Below are 14,809 nucleotides of genomic sequence, written 5' to 3'. Positions count from 1 at the left end.
CTCCAATGCGAGATTTGGGCCTTTTTCAGCATTACAAATGTGGCAACTGCAGTGTTGCCCACTAACGACTAATACCAAAACACTTCAGCTCGAACCAGGGAAGACCTGGACCATCCGAGGACACATGAACTGCAATAGCGAGAATGTGGTATACAGGATAACGTGCCCCTGTAACTACCACTACATAGGTATGACCAGTAGAAAAATTAAACAACGCATCGGAGAGCACAGGAGCACCATCAGGTGCAAAAAGTCCATGACAAAACTGACGGAACACTACCTAGCTGCCGGGCATACCCCAGACGACTTAGAATGGACCATCATTGAACAGGTCAGCCCTGGGAACAACCTGAACCAACGCTTGTTCGAGAAAGAACAAAGATGGGTGTACAGGCTGTCCACCCACAAGACTGGTCTAAATAATAACATCCCCTGGAATTCGGTCATGGGGTAGAAGATACAATATTCCCTGATCTTGACCACCACTCTGCTTACTGAGGTGACGTTGCAGTAATCCACGATCATGATACACCCCGCTGCACAATTCCTCCCCTGAACAGAATTACCACACGTATTATGTTTAGCTGCATCTTGCCTTCCTCCTTTACAATAAACCTAGACGTCCCCCAGTGTTTTAGCACTATACACTTATACCTCCAGTGAAGGAGCGCCAGGTTGGCTCTTCACTCAGCTTCCTATATTGAGCATCTTCGGTTTTTTCTCCCTCCCTCATCTATTTTATTCATGCAGATAGCTTTGTTGTGCAAGTATCTCCTCACCATAAACTATCCTGCACTTCGCTCAAGCTTTGTTTTGGAGCACTTTGCTAAATACGGTATTTGAGCTTTGCAAGTCAATTCCTAATGCTTTATTGTAACGCGCACATTCACACGGAGCCCCAGGCAACATGGTAACCTGCAAGAATGTCTCCCAAACATTGTACTCGCTTGCGATTGGCCCACATATCCACGTGACCTTCGCCCCGTCTAACCACGTCCACTCCAGGAAGCGAGGAGTTTCAGTGTATCTCCGGCGCTGGAACGGGCTGCCGGTTACTTCCACGAGGCCTACAGCAAAGGAACCAAGTAGGTTACCTAACCGATGAGCAGAAGCCACAAGTAAGTCCCACGCTACTTGATCCTATGGGTGCTTTGCTGTGGCATTCGCTTTAACGCTCCGGCACTCATTCCGTGCTCCCTTTTTTTTTACCAACCAAGTTACGTGAGCATACGGCTCTTGGAACCCGGACGCCCATGAAGCGGCCAATTACCGCTTTCTGAGTAAGCTGACAGTTTTACATATACCTAGGTCCCTTACTGCTACATTACCAGTATTAATGAAAAATCAGACCCTTAGGATTGCAAGATGTGGCGAATCATGAGTGTTTGTGAGACATGTGTGCTTCTCTTAATGTTCATGTCATCATGGCCTTTCTTTGCTATCACGGCACTTGCGAATACCTACTGAGGCGATCTCCCGCCCGCACAAAAAAAACGCTCGGTTTTAACGCCAGGCTACGGGATAACAGACCCTTGGGGGCTAACTACAGACATATAGTTGAATCAGAGCAGTACTGGCATGGCTCCCCACTATAAGCCACCATATTTTGTTTGCACTCCCAGATTGGCAGTCGGCAAACATGATAGAGACACAGTTTCCTGGTAGCTGCCATTAGGAGCACACTTTATATGTTCTATGTACAAAAAATGTTTGTCTATTGTCTTTGTGATCCCAACCCCATTTCCCTGAATTCTTTGTCCACAGGTTTTTCTTCCAGAACGGGGAGAAGACGACACGATTTTGCAAAGGACCACAAGTTTGTGGTTCCGTTTTTTATGATCGAGGGCAGGGCGCACCTTAGCGTGTGCCACCACCCAGGTCATCTACACTGGTCCTGACGAAAACCCACAATTGCAAGATGGTTGAAACATGTAGACCTGTATTTTAATCATATAGCGCACGACGCTATTTTAAAACACCACACGTCTTGAACACCGGAGTCTACCTAATTAGACATAGGTGTCACAGTTCTATCTTTAGGGTGTCCAATCACTCAGGAATAAAGTCTTGGAGTGAGTAGTATTGGCCTCTTTTTAAATCACTTATCACCTTTTAGTATCACTGCACATATAAAAAAAGAAAAATACCCGCTCCACTGTAGTCAGGTGTCGAAGCACACCCTGCTGGCACTCGGCTTACGGGGTGGGACCCCGATGATGAAGCATGTCACCAACTAGGTTGGTGAGTGAGGGGTCTTCTGAAAGAACATACTATGTCCTGTAAAAAGGTTGGGCACACTGTGCATTATTGATCTTTAAGCTTTGGGTACAGAGTATTTCTCTGTTATACCTATAGGGGGCACTTCTCCATTTGTTGTTTACATATTCAGAAGGGGACAAGGAGTTCCCACCCTACACACATGTAGAACACCCTTTCTCTCTCCTTTGTTTTGAATTACCCTTGAAATAGCTCCCGCTATTTGCAATACTTTAATACTGAATTGCAAATAGTGAATATCTTCCTATTCATTCCTATGGGCCTCCTAGCCCATAGGAATGAATGGCTAGGTATTCCTTTTTAACAAATCTCAATTAGCGATTCGTAAGTAAGTAAGTAAATTTTTATTTGCATAGTTAATTAAAACCATTGCAATTTCTCCATAAAAAAAATTTCATCAACACTCAATACATTTTTCACCATAACCATAAAATTACATCTACATAAAAAATATATGTTCTATTTCACGTTTCCTATTTAAAATCACAAAATGAATACATTTTAACGAACATTATTAGATAAGATTCAGCTTGAATTTAATGTCCTCTAAGAGCTTAGTGAAGGGTCGAGTTCCAACGTCCTCTTTTCCACCACCTTCATAGATTTAATACTTTTTAAACAAACATTATGAAATATAATTCAGCTTAGTTTAATAACCTCTAAGAGCTTAATGGAGGGTCAAGTTTCTGGATCTTTTTTCCACCTCCTTCATAAACTTCACCAAGCTACAGTTCAACTGCGGGTCATTAGGTACAAAACAGGCGAGAACTTCATGTCTTCATGAGCGTATTCCTCGCTGGTTAAATTGAAATTTGAACAAACGTTTCCTTTCCTCCAGCAGTTTGTCACAGGAGCACAACAAATGGGGCATGTCCTCAGATGCCATTCCACATAAACGGCGGAGGGATCCCCCTTTAGGGTAGATGAATTCATATGCAAGGTAACAGGCCCAATCTGTACTTTAAAAACTTCAATTTTGTAGTTCTTGAGTACACCAAGTCAGGGTAACTCTGTTGACCTTGTTTAGAATAGGAGTTTAGGATAATCCATCCATGTGACCTCTTGGCAACAGACGCCTTATCTTCAATCCATGAAAGATGTTTTGTTGTTTTCTTTACTAATCTTTTGACCGTAGTGTGATTAGTAGGGGTATTCCACACCTCATGTAGACCTAGGTTCGCCAGGCTTTTTTTTCAAATACTTAGCGGATGGCGAGGCTGGATTTCGCTCTAGTTCCGACCATAAGTAACTGTTTAAGGTTCCCTTTTTGGCCTTCCGGACTTTTTCCCATGTGGTTATGTAGGCCCCCTGTCTTGCCAGAGTCTGCTTCAAGCTGCCAAACTCAAGCCTAAGTTGAGCCGGGGAGGTATATTTTGGCAGGCTGAAGATGATCCTATATGCAGCGGTCACAGTTTTATCCAGAATCACTGCATCTCCTCTCTGTACTTCGCTCCCGTAAGTAATTGTGGGCACGAGTTTGGCTCGTATAACTTGTGTCAGGGGCAGAAGAGATGGACTGGTGAGTCTGCCATTTAAATTGTTTTAGAGAAATTGCTATAGCAATGCCTTTTCCTCTGATGCTCACTTTCTAAGTGGTAAACTGGCCACTATTGTCAATTTTAACTCCTAGATACTTATACACTGTTGTATCTTCTATACAGATGTTGTTGCAAAACCAGCCGTGTGGGATTTTCCCTTTCTTGTTAATTGACATTGTTTGGGTCTTCTCCAAATTTATCGACAATTGGTTTTCATCAGAGTACTTCTGTGTGGCATCCACAAGATTTTGCATCCCTATTTTTGTATGACTGATTAGAACCATGTCATCCGCTTAGAGTAACGTTGGCAGTATTTGACCTCCTAGTTTTGGTGCGTGAGAATATCAATTATTAAGAATCGGAATAAGGTCTCCTAAGAACAAGTTAAAAAGCGTTGGGGCCAGGACACATCCCTGTTTGAGACCCTTATTGGTTGGAATACATCTTCACAAGTGAGAGCCGTCGCCCAGCTTCACCTGTATCCATGTTCCACTATGCAAGTTAATCAGCAGGTCTAGCAATGGCCCTGGTATCCCCGACCTCTTTAATTTGGACCATAGAAGATTCTGATTATTATGGTCGAAAGCCGCCTTGTAATCTATAAAGCACAAGTGGATTGGCATTTTAGTAATTTTAGCTTTATCAATTAGTAGACCCATTGTCAAAATATTCGTTGTTGTCCCAACCGTTTTGGCAAAACCCGTCTGATTAACAGTAATTAGGGAATTTTCTGTAGCCCAGGCCTGCAATTCCTCCAAGAGGATCCCAGCAAAATACTTTGCCTCGTTATCCATAAGGGCAATCAATCTATATTTATGTGGTAGAGATTTATCCCCTGACTTCCAGGAACCAGGTAGTATATTAATCTGTTTAATTTACAAAAAAAGGGGCTGGAGTGCTACAGCCCATTCACTTTCATTCTGTTTGTAAAGAATGGGAGGGATTCCATTCGGGCCTGGCACTCCCTCTCTTCTTCCTTTTTTGACTTGGCGCATAATTATCTTTTGTAAGTTTGTCTCTCCTTTGTTCGTGGTTGTAATACGGCCTTCTTGTTTGTAGTGGATTCCGCACATTGGCTTTGATTTGTTGGCATCGTTTTCTGTCTACATATCGGAGTCTCTATGTTGTGTGAAGTGATCTTTAAGATGGTTTGCCCATGCTTCTTCGGTGATATTAGAGGAGACTCCGTCATGCCTAGGGTTTATGAAGAATTGATGGTTTTCCAGAATTTTGCCCCGTCATTTTGCTTGGTATCTGCATGTACTTTTGCCCACAAGCTGTCCTCCATTACTCTATTCGCTTCCCATTTTGTTTTTTTCAAAGATGCCTTTAGTTCTCATAGACGGTCATATTTCGCTGTATCTCTTGAGCAATACCTAAGTTGACGCATTGTTTGAAAGATTTTTTGGTGCGTTTTATCTTCACTTTGTATTCTTTTGTAAAAGAAGTCGTATTGGTGTCATTCTGTCCCTTTTAGAGCTTTGGAGTGGTGGAGTAACCTGCCGTAGTTGTTATAAAACTCCCATTTCTCAACTTCGCTTACTCCAATTCTCCCATCAAAGTGCAGTTTTGCCATTTCTTGCAGGCCTCGATCATTCGCTATAGAGTACTTAATCCTTTTATAATTGATGGTATAAATTAAATCTTTAGGTACCAGGGATAGCTCAAATTTAGGCTTGCTGATATTAAGTATGACTTCCTGAGAGCAGTGGTCACTATCAGCTTTTTCCCCTATTTGAAATGAGGCAATAAGGTATAATGCAATATTTTACTGAATTGTGTTGTGTGAAATGTACACGCTGGTGGATTATCTCCGATAAATCTCCCATTTAGTGCTCTGACGTTTTAGGAATCGAGATTCTCTAACACCTATTTATCTAGCTTGGAATATTTGGATATTTCTAAAGTCTCTTGGTACGGTATATTCCAGGCTATATTTTGATAATGGTTCTCATCATCTGTGGAGGTTCCCTTCAGATTAAGATTGAAATCCCCAGTGATCATAAGATCTGTTGTCGGTGTATCATTTATGATTTCCTCCAGGTGTTTACATAATTCTTTTACTACGCTTTCTTTCCTTTTTGGATGGATATAGACGTTGATCAATATAAGATTTGTGCCCTTCTTGCCTGATTTTGAGGTCGACAGATTTATTATCTTTAAATCAGGAGTGATTGATCCAAGTTCCATGATCTCATAGGCAAATGTGATCAAAACGTAAGTCGCAAGACCCCCTTGAAGGTGTCCATATTTTGCTATTCTCACTGCACTGGTGAAAAAACGCAGAAAGCCATGCAGATGCGGGGGCTCTACTTGCCATGTTTCTTGAAGGGTCACAATATCAAAAGATCTTATATAGCTGACAAATTCTGGATAGGACATTTTAGAGGCAAGACCGTTGATGTTCCACGAGCATATTCTAAAATGGTTATGCCCACTTGATTTAGGGAGATTATTTATTGGTCAATGTGCCTGATTATTTATTATTCTGGCAATCCATCTTAGATCAATTGGTCCTATTAATGCGCCATCTAAAGTACGTCCCCTAACTTTAAGATCTTCCATGCTTCTTGCTCCGTCTGTACCTATTGCTCCTCTAAGTACTAGTATCCCAGATCTGTTGGAGGAGTTCTGTTCTCCATGTATTGCTGCTGGAATTAATAGATCAGGATATTTTGGTTTTACATAAGGGGCAATTGTTATTCCCCAATTTTTAAATGTTTGAATCTCTGCCAGTATTTTATGTGCAACTAAAGATGTTATCCATGTTGCTTTAGTTTTTTCCGCCTTTGTTCCATCTTCTGTTATAAATTCAATAGAAACCAAGTCCAGAGTTGTCACACCAGCCAGGGATGGAATGTGAGATAACAGCGGTAAAATGTTGCCTCTATTCAGTATATCATGCCTTCCTTTCAAGATGTAATCCTGTTTAATTTATTTTTGTTGTTGTAATTTCTTCCTTGTCCCAATTCCTGTCCTTGCAATGCTCTCAATAATGAAGATTCTACTTCACCGCTCCCTTCCTGACGGAGTGTTTGATGTCCTCCTACGTTTACTTGCTGGCTATTAACTGGATCTTTGGATTTATTTTCTTTCATTATTAGTGGAGAAGGTCTGCTGATCTCTTCTTGATGCGAAGCATCTCCTTCTGCAGTCTGATTGGTGTCCTTTTTGGGCTCTTTTTCTTCGTTCTTGTTGATGTCGTTTGAGGATTCGGATTCACCTTGGTCAAACTGTGACGTCGACCCAAAGAGACGCTTAAATCCTTCTTGATCTAAGTTTGTTTTTTGGTTTCTGTCTTTTTGTTTTTTCACCCGCCTTTGTTTTGCATTCAGTTGTTTGTCAGCCTTGTCTTCCAATGAAACTGCTGACAGTTGATCATCCTCTATTATGGTTTCTTTGGCCTCTTCTTTTCGGTTCTTGTAGATCTCTGTGTCCTTTGCCCCAGGGCATACTTTTTTTTTAATAATTATTGGAGTTCCTATGCTTTTCATTTTATCAATTTTGTTCATAGTACAGCTTTCAAAAGAATGCTTATCTATTTCCGCATCTGTTTGTCCGTCACAAAAATTACACTCTTTTCACTGCAGGGGCTTTTTTATTTCTACACATAGGTCACTAAACATTGATGGTAGTGTGGCCAGTTTGTCGATAATTGGACCACATCCACAACCCAGAATATTATTTTGGGCTTGATCCTGCTTGTTTTGTAGCAATGTATTTAATGTTCCCAGCTTCTCGTCGATAGCAACCACAAAAACACCCAGGGTATCTAAAAGCGTCAGCTGGGTTTCCATCTTATCTGACTGGTAGTGGAGTGCTTCTACCAATAATTGCATTGTTTTAACAAGCTAGGCCATGCCGTTCCCTGGCTAGAATTTTTTGGTGACTCCTCCACACGAGCTGTATTTGTTGTCTCATTTCGATCTTCATTTATTTTTCCTCCCTCGTGTGATTCCTGATTATGTTCAGTTATCTTATCATGAGTTTTGGTGTTAAGCCCACTTCTGCTTTTGTCTTGGGTATAAGCAGCCATAGTGCTTCCCATTCTTCTGTTCCAAGGTATGAGGAGATCTCTATGTCTGCTGTGTTTTCAACTGAATTTTTCACTGAGTTCAGCTCTTTGTTTCTCTCCCCCCCCACTGTTTGGCTCTATTTGATGATTTGGTATTTCTTTATTTGAGATTGGGGTAGGTGGTACCAGTTTAAATCCTGTTTCTTCCCTCACCTCACCATTCCATGTTTGGTTGGAGTCTGTGCTCCTAAGCAGCAGGTTTTCCCCCGGGCTTATTAGGTTATCGATCATTGGTATATTGATTATAGCACAGGTGCCAATTCTGTTTTTGCTATGTATTGGTCCACGGTCGCCATTCAAGTCAAAGCTGATTTCTTGGTTTTCTCGATTTTCTCCTTGGACGTCATTGGACCTCTTATTTGCTTCATTTTGCCTTTGAACTTGGACTATCTCAACATCTCCTGCCTGTATTTTGCCTGTAGTTTCGAAGCTCATCCATGTTTTGTTATGTTGAGGAGTTGATGTTATTTGTAAGGGGCTAGTGGCTACTATTCTAGCATTTCTTTTTTTGCCTGGGCTTCTCCTTTTATAAGTTGATTTCGGTTCTTCAGCAATTTGTGATGATTGATTTAATTGTAAAGGCTGAAGAGGTGATTGCAGACCTAGCACCTCTCTTGCGCTTGAAAGTAGAGTGTCCCCCGCATTTTTTAGAAAGCAGAATTTCATAAAGATTTTTGGTTGATACGAAAATTGCCTTTTTATTAATTTGTTGCTTATCTCCGGATTTGGTGTTTGCCCACTCTTTTTTAACCCAGGAGTGTTTCCATCTACAGGTATTTCCATAAGGGAACAGTTTTTCTGGGTTGCCAGACCAGTTTCTGATGGTATTTCTTCTCTCGCCTCCTCCAGCATCTTGGCTATTCGCTTTCGTTTTTGTATCTCTCTTTTAACCATTATATTGCCCCGGACGCAACCTAACCTCATACTGTCTTCTGCTTGCTCCGACAATCTTGTCTCCGGTCTTTTGTGACTATATTTAACTTGCTTTGAGTTTTGTGTAACAATTAACGCCCACTTCAGGCATGCCAGTCGCGCCAGCCTCACAACCCACCGTTGCCGCCCTCGTGGAGTTGTTTAGTTTATTTGAATTGGCTGTTCGCCAGTCATTCTGCCCCGCCAACCTCAGGACAAAGGAGACCAAGTGGGGACTTATTCCTCATCCAACACGGCAGTGGCTAGGTTGCTCGGCAACTCCTGGCAACCACACACAAGCGCAGCTGCTCAGCGCTTGCTCCTACACCCCCGCCTTGCCCTGCCCAGCTCCGAGACCGGACCGGCCACGACTTGCCGCCGCCAACAAAGGGCTCAGCACCCACAATACTGGCGGAGGCAGAGACAGGGCCCAGCAGCAGCAGGGGTGGAGAGGAAGCTACAGACTGCCCCCAACACGGCCGTTCCTCTCTCTTCTCTCCTCTCAGGTCCCCTCAGGTCCCGCAAAATGCCAGCCAGGCCAAAACAAACAAAGCTAAGCGCTATTGTCAGCAGCAAAGACCGGGGGCAGTGGTGCCCCGCCGCGTGACCCAACCGCAGACTGCTGCCCGCCAGCAACAGCAACAGCAGGTAAGCGGGATTAACTCACGCTGGTAGCGGCTGGTGGTGGCTCGCTGCTCTCGGCTCTCAGTGGAGTCTCGCTGTTCGCTGTAGTGGTGGTAATGGCGGCTCGCTGCCCCCGGTAATCCAGCCCGCCGTCGTTCCCGCAGCTGCTCTCTGCTCTTCGCCTTTGCTCAGCTCCGCTCCTCGCTCCTCACTATGGCTCTCCGCGGGGCGTTGGAGCTAGAGTGGCTGCAGGTGCAAGTGGCTCACTCGGAAGTGGCTCACTCAATCGTCTATTCGGCTCTCAACTGCTCTCGACTATGGTGATGCTCTTTGACAGTAGTCGGGCTCCACTGTGTAGCGATTCGTTATTAAGGAATATTAAGGAATCGCTAATATTTTAGCGATTCCTTCCTACATTCAATTTAGCGAGTCCTTTAATAGTGATTAGGCAAAAATGGCCATTAAGGACTTGCTAAATTAAATGTACCAACATCTGGCCCTCAGTTGGTTATTTCCAATTAATTACTTGTTGGTCAAGTCCCTAATAGTGACTGACTATTGAGCAATCCAAACATCAATATATTCCTTTAAAAATGAATAATCCGTGGAACAGGTGTAGCAGCGGTACACTTCTGGAGCCACAAAGCAATTTGGTGATTCCGGACTTTGTAAGTGGCGCTAATAAGATTCCCTTCAGTATTGAGCCTGATTAGAATGAAATTGTGTGCCTAATTGTTAGGCTGTTCCGTTGTCTGACACCTGGAATTATTTTTAAGTCACCCCCCTTTTTTGGCACACATTTAGTATTTTACCAGACATATGAGACTGTTTTAACATCTCACTCTTCGTCCCTAAGATGGTCTAATGGACTAATTTGCGAAGAAAGACTGAAATGTCGATAAACTCATCTAATTCCTCAGCACCTTTTGCGTTCAGGAATTGTTTTCTGCTGTTTTCAGATACATTTCCTATGTTATATCATTTGGAATACAAACTTACACTTATGATTTGAAGGTTCATTCTGTTGTACAACATTTAATATCCTCTATATTATTACCTTTTGTACTCCTTCCTGATTTGTTCACATTACATTTGTTTACAACTTGAAGAATACATTCCTGTGTTGCGAAATTGTTTACCACAGATTATTCATTTTTAAAGAAATATATTGATGTTTAGATTATTCAATAGTCAGTCACTATTAGGGACTTGACCAACAAGTAATTAATTGAATGAGTGGCGAAAGTGGTGTGTGTTGTGCCAACAAAATGTGTCTCTGTAATAGTGCGATGTTTATATTATGCCTATCCAGATAAGCAAGTATGTGCCTCTTACATTCCATGTGAGTCAATTGATGTGGAGACGACTGTTAATAGGTTGCATGGGTTAGGTGCCGATCATCCCAGAATAAATAGTAAAGTGCGGATGAGGCAGCCCATGTGATAAAATACAGTTTCAGTAAATTCAACAAGTCTGGTAGCGATAATGTAGGTAAATGCACACAAGAAAACAAACAGAACATTGTCCTTCTCACCCTCCTCCCGCACGGATAGCCCAATCCCACCGGGGATACCTCTTCGGGTATACAACCTTTAGCACGCATCTTTTAGCACGCACTACCATTACCACGCATCTCTTACAACGCATACCATTACAACGCATAGCGCTTTGAGGCGATCTGATTTAGGGAATGGCTAGTGAATAGGTTAATTTACTATCCAATAACCTTCCCTAGTGTCCACGGGGACTGGTGTTGGAATAGTAAATTAAACTATTCACTATCCAGCACCCAAAGCACTATGCGTAGTAAAGGTATTGCGTTGTAAAAAATGCGTGGTAATGGTATGCGTGGTAAAAGTGTGCGTGCTAACATCATACATCCCCTCTTCCACCCAATACCCAAGAAGCACAGACAAGTCCACAATGGCATCATTATTAGCAGACATTTGGTTAGGCCATTTGACCATGGTGATGCACAATCTCAGTGGTAAGCAAAAGAGAGGAAGGAAGAAAGCAGGGGAAAGAAGAAGGTGAAGCAAGCAATAGGAAGTAGCAGGAGGTGGAGGAGAAAGCGCTCTAGTAGAAGGTAGCATAGGAAGATTATAGTGCCAGTTTGGAACAGAGGGGAGTAACCCCAGAGGAACAGAAGGCAACATGTGCAAGAGAAAGAGATATACAACGAAATAACCAAATCAGGGGTATCCTACAGGGGAGTCATCCAGAGAGTCAAGCATAGCATCCTTGCCTAGACAAGGGTGTCTGGGGAACATTTTCAGGTGCCCCATTTTCCTCCAATCAGAACACATCAAGGGCTGCAGGACAACGTAGTAAGGCACAACAAAATTACTCAGTGCAAGAGTGTCAATGAGGCATGGACCTAGAATAATGTCAGCATGATTTCAGCTGGTATCGACGTCACCGAACGCGGCCAGGTCTGACGTTAAAATTCATGGTGCTGCCAAGTGTACTTAGTCTATCCTTTGGGAGCCATTCTAGCTTTGCTCCAACACTGGGGATGAGGGTCTGGATGGAGGCGGCATGCAACTAGCAGGGGAGACACGTGCAGCATTCCATCTCATGAAGTCACCAGCCCCATACCCAGATGTAAGATGCGGAGACAAGCAGAATATAGGATCACATAGAGGATGTTGGCTTCCCTCCATTTTTGTTTGATGGGTATGAATTTCTGGCGAGCTTCCTATACTCCAACCGTGAAGTTTGGGATTAGTTTGAGCACCTTCTCCATATTTAGTAGCTGTTCACTGCGGGTAGATAAAGTTTTCTCGACCAAGGAGATTCTATGTTCTGTTTCCATTATGCGACCATCCTGCTTATCTAATTTGTGGGTGATAGCATCCATTTTGGTGCATGTTATCCATGTTGATTTAAATGGAGAGAAGGCTCAGCTGCATGGCTACTAGCAATGACTTCTTATCTGCTGCATCAGTGGAACCTTCCATGGGGTAACATCTAACCCCATTTGGTCAGTGCTGCCCCCCTACACATGGGCAGACCTATGGACATCGACCTGTAGTTTGGTCTAGCGACCATCTGTTTGCCCCATTGTTAAAGCCGGCCACTGGATCAGGCCTCAAATGTCCTGATGTGTAGTGTTGCAGTTGTGGGCCCTTGAACGACACCAGTTTGCCCCAGAATCTCCAGCCAGAAAATCCTGCAGCCTTGCAGTCCAACCACAGCTCGGCAATAAAGTCAGAGGGGCATTAGCAGCCTCAGGCAGTGCAGCAGGTCGGCACGCCCTGCCAGTTTATTGGGTCCTTCTATGGTGGGCCGACCGGGCACAGCAGCACCACAGGCCTTCACAGACTGTCAAAAGCACTCCTTGAGCTCGGAGCCAAGAAGTGCACCACTGGACAGGGGCATGTGCCAACAAGCCCAGGCCTTCACTGCAATATCTATATCTGCTATATCTATATCAGGTGATTAAGCAGGAGAGGAGCACAGCTGCTATTGGGACCCCCGTATCTAGCCCCCGGGCAGCAGGCCTCACCAATGAGCTCTGTGGGTAGTGTCCGGAAATGATCTCAGGTCTAGGGCTGCAATGATTCAGTTGGCTGTGCAGTGAGGCTCAGTGGTGGTAGGCTACTATGGGGCCACGGACATCGTCTCATCACTATAGTCACACGGGCCTTCGTCTCCCAAAGCCTTCTTAAAACTCTCTCACAGTGTTCAGTAATGTGGAGGGCATCACATCATCTCCAACCAAAGGTGTCACATAGGATCATCTCTAGGAAGGGACAGAGTCCTGCCACGTGTGCATGAATTCTGATTCCTCTGCGCACTATCCCCTGGAAAGGGGGCATCCAGTGCATCCCTCAGGTGGCAATCCCCTGCTGGGAGTCCCCATCAATCCCGATGCGTCTCTGCATAGGCAAGAGAATGTTGTGATGCGACTGGCTGGTTAAGGGCCTTTTGAGAGGGGGAACAGAAGGATGATGCCCCTCGGCAGTTCTTCATGTCCTAGGATTATGGTGCGAGCCCTGCCCACAGATGAACATGGCAAAAAACACAGTTGATGAACAGAATGTAGAACAATGTCATACATTCACCCCAGTACAAGGATCTGGGCCTAGATCCATCGTTTTTTTGCACTCCACACCACCCTAGGTTAGACACTGACTATATGCAAATTAGCTCTGACCCTGTGCCTCATGGGCACAGTCCAGTCCGAACTACCAAGCCATGTCTTTGCCAGACCGGAATCAAGCATCCAAGGACCAGTTTCTGGCAATCAGCCTTCATCAGCCTGGATAGCTTGACTCCAATGGTGTGGAGAGCCTGGGACTCACGTCTGAGTATACCCAGCACACTCGGGGTGAAAATTGCAAAAAACACAGTTGATGGACAGAATGTAGAACAATGTCATACATTCACCCCAGTAAAAGGATCTGGGCCTAAATCCATCGTTTTTTTGCACTCCACACCACCCTGGATTAGACAATGGCTATATGCAAATCAGCTCTGACCCTGTGCCTCATGGGAACAGTCCAGTCCGAACTACCAAGCCATGTCTTTCCCAGACCGGAATCAAGCATCCAAGGACCGGTTTCTGGCTATCAGCCTTCATCAGCCTGGATATCTTGACTCCAGTGGTGTGGAGAGCCTGGGACTCACGTCTGAATATACCCAGCACACTCGGGGTGAAAATTGCAAAAAACACAGTTGATGGACAGAATGTAGAACAATGTCATACATTCACCCCAGTACAAGGATCATCTGGGCCTAAATCCATCGTTTTATTGCACTCCACACCACCCTGGGTTAGACACTGGCTATATGCAAATAAGCTCTGACCCTGTTCCTCAAGGGAACAGTCCAGACCAAACTACCAAGCCATGTCTTTCCCAGACCGGAATCAAGCATCCAAGGACCGGTTTCTGGCTATCAGCCTTCATCAGCCTGGATAGCTTGACTCCAGTGGTGTGGAGAGCCTGGGACTCACGTCTGAGTATACCCAGCACACTCGGGGTGAAAATTGCAAAAAACACAGTTGATGGACAGAATGTAGAACAATGTCATACATTCACCCCAGTACAAGGATCTGGGCCTAAATCCATCGTTTTATTGCACTCCACACCACCCTGGGTTAGACACTGGCTATATGCAAATCAGCTCTGACCCTGTTCCTCATGGGAACAGTCCAGTCCAAACTACCAAGCCATGTCTTTCCCAGACCGGAATCAAGCATCCAAGGACCAGTTTCTGGCTATCAGCCTTCATCAGCCTGGATAGCTTGACTCCAGTGGTGTGGAAGCCTGTTTCCGGTCCAGGGAAGACATGGCTTGGCAGTTCGGGCTGGACTGTTCCCATGAGGCAAAGGGTCAGACTGATTTGCACATAGCCATGTCTGAACTGGAGTGGCAGA

Source organism: Lissotriton vulgaris, chromosome 6, assembly GCF_964263255.1.
Source record: "Lissotriton vulgaris chromosome 6, aLisVul1.2, whole genome shotgun sequence".
NCBI lineage: Eukaryota > Metazoa > Chordata > Amphibia > Caudata > Salamandridae > Lissotriton > Lissotriton vulgaris.
Note: the sequence above shows the minus strand (reverse complement) of the source record.